Source organism: Cupressus sempervirens, chromosome 8 (assembly GCF_028749045.1).
Source record: "Cupressus sempervirens isolate cs-2001-9-10 chromosome 8, ASM2874904v1, whole genome shotgun sequence".
Taxonomy (NCBI): Eukaryota; Viridiplantae; Streptophyta; class Pinopsida; order Cupressales; family Cupressaceae; genus Cupressus; species Cupressus sempervirens.
Genome location: NC_143125.1, coordinates 177,217,397 through 177,230,810, shown reverse-complemented (window position 1 = coordinate 177,230,810; position 13,414 = coordinate 177,217,397). Strand labels below are relative to the sequence as shown.

At 35.1% G+C, this 13,414-nt stretch overlaps 1 protein-coding gene across 5 annotated transcripts in view; it reads left to right on the top strand.

The window, feature by feature from the left end:
* The window catches only part of LOC149542137 (14 kDa zinc-binding protein-like), a 58,665-nt gene that overhangs the window by 10,044 nt on the left and 35,207 nt on the right, over window positions 1–13,414 (top strand). The window lies entirely within an intron of this gene.

Below are 13,414 nucleotides of genomic sequence, written 5' to 3'. Positions count from 1 at the left end.
GATAAAGTTCAGATCATATCAGAAGTTGTGATTTAATTTTAAAATAATGTGAATGATAAATCAAACATTTATGCAGAATATAATGGCATGAAGAAATTTCATATATTATCAACATAAGAATTGAGACAAAAGTTTATATAAGTAGGAAAACATGTAAAATGCAATAATATTTTGAAAAACGACCTTGCTTATTCAGTTTACCCAAGAAAATAAAATGCTACAGTTCTTCACAATCAGGTGCCTGTAAATAGAGTACTTGACATGCTTCTTGAGCATTCTCCTATTTGTGGCAAGTGGCTTTACAAATGTGAAAGTTGAGCTCCTTTTATGGCCCCCTTTGAGGAGGTTGAAATCTCCCCTTCTCTAATTACCAAAATTGTGGATTTATTTGAAACTTCTCTCCTTTTAATTATAACTGTTGTGATAACTTGACTCTTTCCAACATAAGTGAGTCCAGAGACAATTTCAAGATTTCAAATTTGCTGATGGAGCACTTGCACTTTTTGTGTGTATGGACCATTTTCACTTTTAAACTATGTCTGCAAATCACCTTTACATTTTAATGCAAAAAAAATCTGCAGGCCTAGAATTTTATTTCGTAACCCAATAAGCACCATATTCTAACATCCTCTTATAATGGTTATTGGGGGTTTCTGTCCATTCTCTCTCATCTCTTCAGCTGTATATAGATGCATCATGGCTAGAACATGGCTCAAAAACATCATCATAATTGCACTAGAAAATGGCTCAAAAACATCATAATAATTGTATTAGAACATGGCTCTCAATGTTTGACATGAATTTGTTGCCCAACAAGCCCCATCAAGTACCTGACTTGTCCACCATGAGGAGGCGTGCCGCATAATGCATCGTTTAAGCACATTAGATTACAAACTTATTGCAGGGAAACAAACCGTCGATACAAATCCATGCACACTGTGCAACTGAGGTTTGTATCAGCAATTGATTACTATATGTAGACTACCAAGGCATATTGCTAAACTAGGCCATTAGTGAAGTATGTCTATAGTATATAGTATATACTATATACAGTCAAGTTGTCAACCAAGGTATCCAATTGCTACATTCAAATGATTACATCTGTCAAAAGTTTTGACAAAGCAACTGTCATTCCCCCCTTCGAGCTGGTCAGACAGCCATTAGAAAAAAAAGGTGTATTTTAACACACACGATAAAATATTAATCAATAATTTTTAAAAATAAAATAAAGTTAATTTAAAGTTGGATTTATGTGAGGCACCACAATTTGGGACCCAAGTGTCCATTTTCAAGTTATAAATTTAGTTTTGTTAGCTGGGTGTCACTAGAGGCTGGAGGGGGTGATATGATTTTGGATTTTTTTACAAGATGGCACCACTGGAAAAGGAAGACTATCAGTCAGCATGGTCAAGATGAAACCCTTGGTCTTATTTTGTCAATTCTTCTTACCTTGGTGCATTTTGGACTGCAAAGTTTAATTTGTTAGCTTAAATTAGAGTTTGATTTTCATTGGTCACTATTGCTAGCCTTCAGCATCAAGCCTAACCACCATGGAAAAGAGCTTAACAAACTGCTGGGGCAAATGAGGGGGAGCTTTAAATTTTTGCAGGTTGGAAGCTCTCTGTTTTGTCCAGTTGGGCTTTCCTGAAGATCTACCAAAGAGTTTTTGGTGGAATCCAGCAGTGACTTGGCAGGATAGTCAGTCCAGATCCAAAATCAAGGATGGTGTCACTATATTAGTGAACAACAACCCACAGACTACACAAACTGCACATGGTTGCTCTAGGGAACATAACGATATCAAGATTTAGAGCTGCCAGACTTTGTTGTTGGAATATTTTGAGGAAGATCTAGGGTAACAAGCTACTAGACTTGTTATAGGTATATCTCAAAGCAGATTTAGGGTAAAAAACTTATTTTAACTCCGAGGTGGGTAACATTCAAATGAGGACAGACTTGTCGCTTGCCATTCTAGGACCACCTTCAACTACATCATTATCTGGATTTGATAACAAATCAGAGTTCCATGGGCATATACGGAGGTCATACCATTTCAACCTATAGTGAAATAATCATGGTTCCATGCCTCGGACTCACCTATGACTCAACAAGGTTGACTCGACTTGCGACTCGCCCATGACTCAATAAGGTTGACTCGACCTGCGTCTCACCCATGACTCTACAATGACTCGACAAAATGAAAATACAGAGATTTTTAATGATTTAAAGCCAGTGTTACCCGAGGATGCATTCTGTCCTAAAAACTTCCATCCTCCTACCAAAAATGTTTCGGGGACTTGGGGATGGCTAGGGAAGTCCCCACTCCGCCCCCTTTTTTTAAAATTCACAGGGAATGTCCTAGAAACTAGTGGACTTTGAAATTTTGTTTTGGGAATGCCCATACGTCCTGAGGATGTTGGGGATGCCTTGGAAGTCCTTGAGACAGATGTGTGTCCCCAATCTGATAGACAATGTCAGCTCCTAAAACAGTTTCTTTTAATAAAACTCTTTCAATTTTAATTTTAAAGTGGGCCCGTTCTCCGAACCACACCCTAACATGCTTATTCCTGTTTTCAGTTAATTCTTTCTATTTTGGGTTCTCTGATTGGTATTTGTCAAAATTACATTAAGAATCATGAAATTAAGAATGCTGTTATAGTCATGCTACACGTTCAATTATATAGCAGACAGTTTGCAAGGTGTTCGAAAAGCCCGAAAGTGCATTATAGACCTAGAACACTCATTTTTTTATCATTTTGTGACAATACATCAGTGTTGGGTAGATTTGGGTCCTTTGTGGAAAATATGGTGAATATTGGAGGTTGCATCAAGGTACCATCTTACTCTAACAAGCCTATATCATGATTGGAACTATATACTAGACTGTTTTGTATTAATATTAGTCCACTTACAACGAGTTGGATGTGCAGTTTTAGAAATAGTTCCAGAATTAGATGATAGTAGTACGTTTCAATTTGGATGGTGGGTTATTTGTTCTTGTTACTATTGACAATGAAGTCTGAATTATGTTCTTGGGTTTATTTCATATTTTTATGTTACTATTTTAATATTACATGCACATTGACAATAAGTTTAAATTAGGAATGCATATTAAGCATTGAGTTTGATGATTGAAATGTTGTATGTTGAGGTTCTATGATGTTTGAATGTATAGCAGACAGTTTGCAAGGTGTTGGAAAAGCCCAATAGTGCCTTATAGACCCTAGAACATTGATTTTTATATCATTTTGTGACAATACATCAGTGTTGGGTTGGTTTTGGGTTGATTTGGGTCCTTGTGGAAAATATGGTGAATATTGGAGGCTGCATCAAGGTACCATCTTACTCTAACAAGTCTATATCATGATCAGAACTATATACTAGACCGTTTGTATTAATACTAGTCCACTTACAACGAGTTGGATTTGCAGTTTTAGGAATAGTTCCAGAATTAGATGATAGTAGTGTGCTTCAATTTGGATGGTGGATTATTTGTCCTTGTTGCTAATGACAATGAATTCTGAATTATGTTCTTGGGTTTATTTCAGATTTTTATGTTATTATTATAATATTACATGCACATTGACAATAAGTTTAAATTATGAATGCATATTGAGCATTGAGTTTGAGTATTGAAATGTTGTATGTTGAGGTTCTATGATGTTTGAATGGTAGGGTTTATCTGTGTTTTCACATGCATATAATGTATATCCTTATATATGTTATATTTTCCCTATATTTATATAACCGCCCCCTTGTTGTCCTTGTCTTGGAAACTTGGGGCAACATTGTTTAAATCTTGTTTCATGCACCCATTATTGAATTACGTTTAGAAACACCATAACATCATCAAGCAAAAGCTAATTTGATCACATATATAAACATACATCCATCGCGTAAGTACAAATTGTAAATTGTAGTTGAAGGAAATAGAAAACTTAAATATGTAGAATTGTAAATATTGTCAAATGTATATAAAATCCATGAAATCCATGACATCAAATGTTTTGAAAGATATGTGTGAACAAAAACAATCTATGGCTCAGGCTCTAGCTTAGCCTCAGCTTCAGAGTATTCTATAGGCCTCCTACGAAGGTGTCTAAGGTAGGTTTTGGATGATTGACAAGCCATGGTCTCTACTTGTGTGTGGTGCCATTTTGATCAACATCAACAATGCCTAATTGTGCTCTATACTCCTCTACCATAGCCACAGCCTTAGCTTCTCTATTTGCCTAGTCAACCCACTTATGGTCCCCCTTTGTGAAGACAAGATCGATAGACTCAGTGAGTCATTCAGACTCTGGATTGATCTTTGCTAGAGTGAACCAAAGGAGTCAGTGTCCAAAATCTGTTTGGTTCTAAGTCAGAGGTTGTAATGAATGAAGACAAGATCATTCAACCTCTCCACAATCAATCTATTATGCCTAATCAAGTGGATCTGCCCAAACATAGACTAATTGCATTGAAACCCAAAAACATTGTTGGTTACAATCCACGACCTTTTGTTTTTCTTCTTTCCTCTCTTCTTCTCCGAACAATCAAATAGAAATGCCTTTTAGGGAAAAATAAAAGATTGGATAAGTTCTCTATTTTATTTTTATGTCATGCTTGACTGCCATTGACCATGTCATAGACCACGGACTCGGCAGGTCATGACATGACTTGCTATCCCTACAGGCTATGCAAGTAATAACTGACGACCCAACGAGTCATGGTGGCAGGCTCGAAAAACCCACACATTTATACTCAACTTGCGGGCAATCAATACTTGCACAGCTCGCAACTAGTTATGAATCATTGGAATTAATCACTAAGTAGTGAGAAAATTCTACTAGGCCCCTTTGGGCTTGCATTAGACTAGGCTTGGCAACAAGAAAATATGTCAACTAAGAGTAAATTGTTTTACGTAGCAACAATTTTTTTGGTATTTGAAGCTTGGTATCTCATAGATTTAATTTCCCTTGAAATACATTCATATATTTCTAATTTGGTGAAGACTATATAGTTCAAAATTTTGTGAGGATAAACTCTACTTTGCAAAATTCTAAAATTTATTGTTTGGGATCATGATTTTTTTTTATTAATGTACATTCTTTAAACTAATGTGGCTATATAATGAAGATTTATGTAGAGGAGTGATCATGAAATCAGGTACTAGCAAAGGGAAATGAGAAAGGAAGAAGACATTGGGGAGAAGAATGAAGAAATCAACCTTTAGTTGGTCATTAGAAATGAAATCAGAGAGCTGACTAGTGAATTTAAATTCACGAGGGAGTCTATGGGTCTATGGCATAGATTGTGAGGACCTTGAGAGGAATGAATCAACAATTGAGCACTAGAAGGTCAAATTTGAATGGTTTTGAAGGAAGTTACTTTGCCAGTAATTGATTTTTTTTTTATTCTTCATTCAAGACCCTTAGAGCTAGATTCTTGCAAAAAGGAGAAGACCCACTTGAAAAAGAGTAACAAGTAATTTCTAATTTAGACAATGAGATGACAAGATATCATGTTGGTTATAGTCCTCTAGGTCCAACCATCTGCTGAGACATTACATGCACAGAGTCACATAAAATCAATAAATGGACGTAGGAGAAGGTATGAAGAGCAACATTGGAGGGACATACAACAACATTTGGGAAAGATTACAATACTTACTTTTGATGGATCGAGAAGTTGCTTAGCAAGAGCACGATTGCAAAAATGGATATGTACTTTCTCACGAACCCCATGTTTGAACAAGAAGTCATCAATTTTTCCACCTTGCATCATAAAGATGTAGCATACTAGTGTTAGTACTACATAATGGTGACCCAAGGATACAACTCAATCATTACTTTAGAAGAGTTCAGCCAAAGATTGATGGAGAATTTGATAGAAATGATCCAAAGATGCACTTTAGAGAGCTGGCACGGTTAAGGCAATGGGGCATAGTGGAACACTATGTTGCAGAATTAAGGCTATTAGTAATAGTTCTAGTTGGATACAAAGGAGATTACTAGTTCTTTTCGTAGAGGGCCTATCCAAACCACTCAAAGGTTTGGTAGGTGTATTTGATCTAAATTGCTTGTAGGTGGCCATTGGCAGAGCCCTAAATTTGGGAGGATTTAGTGACTAAAAGAAAATTCTACTCCAAGAATGCACCATTGAGTCTAGACATGAAACCTCCTTGGAAGATTTCCTCCCAACCTAAGGAACTAACCAACAACCAAGCAAGATTGATGAGTTCAAGAATGAACTTAAAAGAAAAAAATGTATGCTTTGCTTCTCAAGATCCATGACAACCAGTTCATAGGTGTTTGGGAAGGGGAAGGGGACAAACACATTGCATTGAAGTGTTTTATGATGAGCTTGAGCTTTAGGTTGCTATAATTGAGGTTGAGCATTAAGACCAAGGAGGAGATCATCCAAGTGATACAGTTGTAACACTTTGAAGGGCATCTAGATCATTTCTTTTTCATGTTAAAGGAATCTTAGAATGACCAAAGGGGACAATTTTGATTGATAAGGGCTACCCATGACTTCATTAATGAATGGTTGGTAGCTAATATGGGTTAGAAGATTTTGAAGTGTTTAATGTTACAGTGATGGACGAGTATACTTTGCCATGCACTAAAGGATTCACCATTTGGAGTGACTCTAGGAGAAACATGATGTGATATGACTTGTATGTGATTGACATTGGTGAGAAGGAGTTGCTGTTGGGAGTTGCAATGGTTGCACTCACTTGGTGAATAGACAAAATTATCATACCTTGTAGTTGAAGCTCCTTTCTAATAGAAAGGAGGTAGTTCTTTGTGGCCTATCCAGTAGGGCTCCTGTGTCGGTTTCAACCAAGAGGATAGAAGGAGCCTTTTATAGAGACCAAGTAGGTTGGGTGAAAAAATCATTGATTATAGATACAGGGATAGGAGGTTCTATAATGTTAAAATTTAGTCCATAGTGGATAGATATAACAAGGTGTGGAATGAAATTATTCTTGGCATACAATTAGTTAGGGGCTTTCAACATGTGATTGAGGTTGAGGAAGGAGCAAAAACTGTTTTCACAGCAAATTAATGACACCCTAGGAGACACAAGGAGGAGATTTAGAAGGCAATTAAGGAGACATTAGGGATGGGGGCCTATTGCGAATCCATTTGCCTCATCCATGTTGTTGGTTAAGAAAAATATGCGACTATGAGGACATGCATCAATTATAGGACACTCAACAAAAGACAATAAAAAATCCTACCTTATGCCTAGGATTGATGAATTGATAAATGAGCTTCATGGTGTGATGTGCTTTTTTAAGATTGAATTATGGTTAGGGTATCATAAAAAAAGTGTTAGAGATGAGGATGTGCAGAAAACAAAATTTGATTGTCACTATAGGCATTATGAGTTCCTAATTATGCCATTTAGGCTGAAATGCCACTTTTCAGTCATTGCACGAATAAAGTATTTGTTTTACAATTTAGTAAATTCATGCTAGTTTTCTTTAATGTCATTTGTATTTTTAGCCAGGCATGTGAGGATCACTTGAGGCACTTAAATGAGGTGCTTGGCATACTTGAGAAGTATTCATTCTAAACTAGGTACTTGGCATACTCTAGAGGATCATTTAAGGCACATAGTTGAGGTGTTTGGTTTGAGTGAAATATTATATTTTGTACTTAATATTAGTGCCAAGGGTTTCGTGTGGATGAGGAAAAGATCAAGGCAATTCAAGATTTGCCTAGACCAAGGAGTTTGTCACATTTGAGGGTCTTCACCACTACTATTGGAGGTTTGTAAAGGGGTTCTCACAACTTCTAGCCCCAATGACTAATTCGATGAAGAAAGGAACCTCGTCTTGGAGCCTTTTGGTGCATAGAGATTTTGACAAGATCAAGGAGGTAATGATGTAATGTCCCCCTCTCGAGGTTCATCCTTAGCTCACTTTTAATTCATTGATAAGTGTAAGAAAAAGCCTAAGGCAAAGAATGAAAGTGCCAAGATCTAGAAGCTCAATTGATAGCAGAAGAGAGACAAAATGACATGATCCTCAAATGACTTGATTCATTGATGATCAAAATAATAATGGGTAATCATATAGAATACATATAGATGTGCTCAAGTATATTGTTATATAGGCAATGCATGATACCTAGGAATGATGCGAGTGATAAGCACAACAACTAAGCACATGTCCACCGAAGTTGGATTATCCTCCATTGTGCATGAAAGTATGTACAACAATGAGAGGATAATAACACAAAGGCGTATCACACAAAGAGAGGTGTGAGGGATGAAAAGGTTGTCATTGATGTCAAAATTCCCCAAATTGAGACTGCCATATATTCTCATTGATGTCATAAGTTAGATTGCAAGTGAAAGTTGTCAACATTATAATTAGTGATAAGCAGGATATTTTAACTACGAAGCAATTGAAGGAATGATGTAGCAATGTAAAGGTCAAGATTTAGAGGCATACTATGTAGATAGTAGATACAATCAGCTTGGAGTATTCTGAAAAACTTACGTAGTCAAAAGAGATCACCATAATCAACTTCATAAAAAGTGGAGACTATGGTCAAACTTCATAAAAAGTGGAGACTATGGTCAACTTCATAAAAAGTAGAGACTATGGTCAAACCTTATACTCGAATGAAACATATTCAGTGTTTGGTTGATTAGAAGCTGCAATGGAGTATATTACAAATAGTATTCGTCTATAGTAAGGAATGAGGTTGTTCTAATTATGCAAGTAACATAGAACAAGTAATGAAGGCATGTTCAACAGAGAACACGGCAGCCGATTGTATATAAACAATAATAAAACTGGAACTCACAAAGTAAAATATTATGAAAGAAACTTATGCAGAATAAAGGCCAGCAATATGTCAGTGATAAGTATTGAAGTCATTTACAGGAATCACGAAGAAGCTCTTGGGCCATTTATAATATGAATTTTGAATAGATCAACGAAAAGATTTGATCATGCCATCAAGAATATTAACAAGAACATGCATAGAATGACGCCATACTGAATCAGAAATCACCTTAATTGATGAATTAAAAGAATCATTGTTCGAATTAGGAGTATCACGTCAGCTTGATCAAATTGGTTAAACACTCATGGGCCATCGTATGTCAGAGACATAAGAGGATCATAAACAGAAATAGAAACCATGAAAAAAGTTATGGCAGTAGAAGATTATTACCATGTGGGTATAACAGTGGATGAACTGGAGCCATAAAATGATAGTCAAAAGATTATACTTACTAATAAATGGAGCTCACCCGAATCCATACAACAATAATCAAACCTGAAACAAAGACAAATCTCTGTATTTGATGAAGTGACAAAGAGCCGGACGACAATATCAGGGATAAAATACAACATAAATGATGGCAAGGTTTAATTGAACTAAACACCACAATGGATCAGAAAAATTATTCATATGGGACTTTGAGAGTTCTTAATAGAAGTTAGCGAATACCTTATAGAAGCATATGATACACATCAGCGGCACAGGTATTAAATTATATAAAATAAACAAAATTTATAATACCGTTCAACATGTTTGATAGTCAAAATATTGAAGGTGTGTGCTGCGATTAAGATCTTCACATTAGAAGTGCACCATAAACATAACGATGAGTCACGATTTGTATAGATATGCAGAGACCTGGATCAGATGTCACGTTGCTTGTCAAAGAAATATTATCAGACTACCAAGTGCCATAATCCCTTGTATAAATAAAGAATAAATTATTAACATATTGTGTGGCAGTTTCAGTTTTGTTTCAAACATCTACGAGAGAGGAGGTCTACAGATGTCACGATATATGGAGCAAACAAATATGAGCAGTGATAATATATATGCTACAGTCAAATGAAGATGATGAATAAAGAGTAACAGGGCGGCAACATGGAAGTTGTATATAGCAGTATACAAACAATATGGGTAGTCCTGATGAAACATAACTCATAAGCAGCGGAAGATTTAACGAACAGCTAAATTTAATGATCCAAAATATATTTTAAAGGATATGGTGGTAACATATAAGGAGCCCGATAATCTATAATAGTAAAAGGCCATACGATTAAAATTAGTTGGTGCAACTAATAATAAGTTTTTTGAGAGTTGCCATTTGTTACATCCCAAAACTTGACCTAATTTTAAAGCTTGCTCATAACCGTTGGATTTAATGGATTATTCTTTCATGATCATGTGAAATAGGTAGTTATTTATATACCTTGTATTAACTGTTAATGAAGATGGTTGCTAACCATTAACTGTTATTAGATGATTAACATTTGCTTGATTTAAAATTATGATTAATAATTTAAAGTCTTTTCAAATGATTATATGAAATTATTATAGAATTGTTATTATGGCAGAAGTGTTTTCATGGGTGATTGCAGGTGAAGATGAAGGGGGGGGAAGCATTGCTAAACGAGATCATCAGAATGGGATGCTCACTTAGTTCAGTTATTAGGATCGACAGGTTTGACCTTAAAGTTCTTTGGAAAGGACTCAATGACTTGAACACAAGATACATTTGTGGGACCCGCATGAGCTATTAAGAAAATAATCTAAGAAAAAATAAAAAAATCTAAATTAAAATATAAAACATACTTCAAGGGGTTTTAATTGATCTTTTATTATATTATTAATATATATATATATATATATATATATATACACACAGACACACACATACATATAAATATAAAAATGAAATGGCACTATTATATTATAATAACTTAATAAAATGATACCACCCCATTGATATACTTACATGAATGTATGTAAATATATATTAAAATAATAATTGAATTATAATTTTTCCATCTCTTTCTTCCAACCTTTTATTTTTTTCCTTTCTTTTCAATCGATTTAACACTTGGTGATTTGAATTGACATATAACCTTTTAAACCGATGGAAGCCAAGAAGTCATAGCTTGTTCTTTTATATAGAAGCCGTGAGAGGAGTCGGGGATCATTATTCTGCACACCCGACTACGATTTTACTTACTCTCTTTGCCACCTTCAGCACCCGACTTCACACAATCCCGTGTACCAAAATTCCTCTTTCATACCAGTCTAAACTTCCATTTACAAGCAGCTTCTCTGCTGTATCTACTCAGCCTATTGAGAAATAAGTATTTTGCATTTGGATATGTCTGCAGTGTCAAAAGGATGGTAGATTTCAAATTCGATAGCAAGGCTTCGGACATATTAAGAGTATACATCAGGTCATGTAATGTTATTCCAATATCATTTTATTGCTTTCCATAAAAGCTAGTTAGGCTCACAAGATTCTTTCTTTTCTAGATTTATATTCAAAGCTATAATATGAGTTTTGCTGCATATTCCATGTCCTTTGTTATCATTCCTTTTCTTTAAACTTTCATAATAAATTAGATACAATCTTTAAGGAAGCGTTTTACAAATGCAATTAAGTCTGGAATGTAATATACTATCCAATAATATTTCCAATTAGTCTCAAGAACATAGTCTTTCTAATCACAATTTGTGATAAGCATACTAAGCAACAAATCCTTCTAGAACATATGCAGAGAGCAGATTGCTCAGGAAATTGCAGATACCTGGGACTCATCAGCTGTATAGCCAAGTAAGGTGAAGAGGTGGTATGAATCTCCAAGAAAGCAGAAGAGAAATTAGGCATGAATAATAAATAAATTAAACATACTTAATAGCTCATGCTCATCCCTGTAATGAAACTTGTTGTCAAGTCGAGCAGTGGTGATCGGGTCAATGAACCCATTTGAAATCCTTGGCCAAGGTAGTTTATAGGCATGTTTGCCATCTAATGATCACTTGATGTCAGAGGTGCCAGTTATGCAAGCATGTCCGTTTCATAACTCTGCAGACATTCTAAACACCAAGATGCTCAGGTGGTTGGACTAAGAACATCCCAAGTCCAATCCCGAGGTAGGGAGGGCCTTTCTAATTTAATAGATTGTGTGGAGATAAGTATGGTCCGAGGTTGGGAGGCTAAGCCTATGTCAATGCTTTTCCTCTCACCAAAGCCAAGGCTTGCACAACCAGCTAAAGACCCTTTGGATGATTCTTGTATGTTCTTTCCTTCTTTCCTTATTAAGCATTTACTGACTTGTATAAAGAAAGGATAGTTGATTTCAAATATAGTTATTTTCAGTTGATTGTTAAATTAGTTATTACAATTGATCATGAATACAACAATGTTTGGTTGATCATTACTCTAGTTATTTTAGATGATCATGGATACAATTATTTTCAGTTTATCGTTAAACTAGTTATTTTCAAATGAACTTTGATATGGTTATGATTACTTCGGAAACAGTTAATGTCATTTGAAAAGGATTTCAGTTGTTTATTTATTAATGTTGGAAATTCTTTGTTTAAACTGTCTCTGTTTTCGATATGAAAAACCATTTGTTACACCATTGATATTATGATAAGTCTCGTTGAAAAGATAGGACTGTTCATTATATGCCTATATATATATATTTCATTGATTGTAGAAATGAAGGGGGACAAGATTGTATTGAAAATAAAAATAAAAATATTTTGGAGATGTAATGAACAGAAAATAATAGAAGTGGTGAAAGAAAAGAGAAGTACAGATTTGAGGAGCAGAAAAATGAGAAATACATAAGGGTGAAGGAACATTTAGAAGGGTTGAATAAAATATATGAATCTGGATTTATAATCCGATATATCTAAAATATTTCAGGAAAGAAAAATATATTTATAGATTTATCTTTTATAAATCTATAATAGAAAAGGAAAACATGAGATAAGAGTATAATAGTGTACAAATGTAAAGAGAGGAATACAGCAGATCAAAAGAAGTATGTGCAACCAGAGTTGTGAAATAATTGTTTGAAAGAAATATCCATCATCAGTTGAGTAACATTATCAAGGTGGAGAATCAGTTTGTGTGCAGTGGGTTGGTGCTCACGAAGACAAGCAGAGGGAGTTGGTGCTTCCAGTAGGCTGGACCCTATGAAGTGTGGGAGTTGGATCTTCTAGTGAGTCGGTGCTCATAAACATAGAGGTTGTAGCCTCCAGTAGGTTGGAGCCTACAAACCATTGTAAAAGAACTATTTATATAAGAACATTTATTTTCCGTGGTCTTCTCCCACATTGGTTTTCCATCTAAATCTTTGTGTTATTGTGTTCATGTGCATAATTGTTCATTTCAACATTTGAAATCAATTGTTTGGATAAAAGTTTTAAATTGGCAAATTTATTATTATACTGATTCACCCCCCTCTCAGTGTAATCATGTGCTCTTCATTGAGGCAAGATGTGCTTAAATAAAGTGCAAGCTCCTATCTATCTACATGACAACTAATATGAAAATGCATTGTACTAAGTAAACTTAAGTGTAATTAGTAATATTTAATTACACCAACAACCCCTTTTAAGTGCAACTT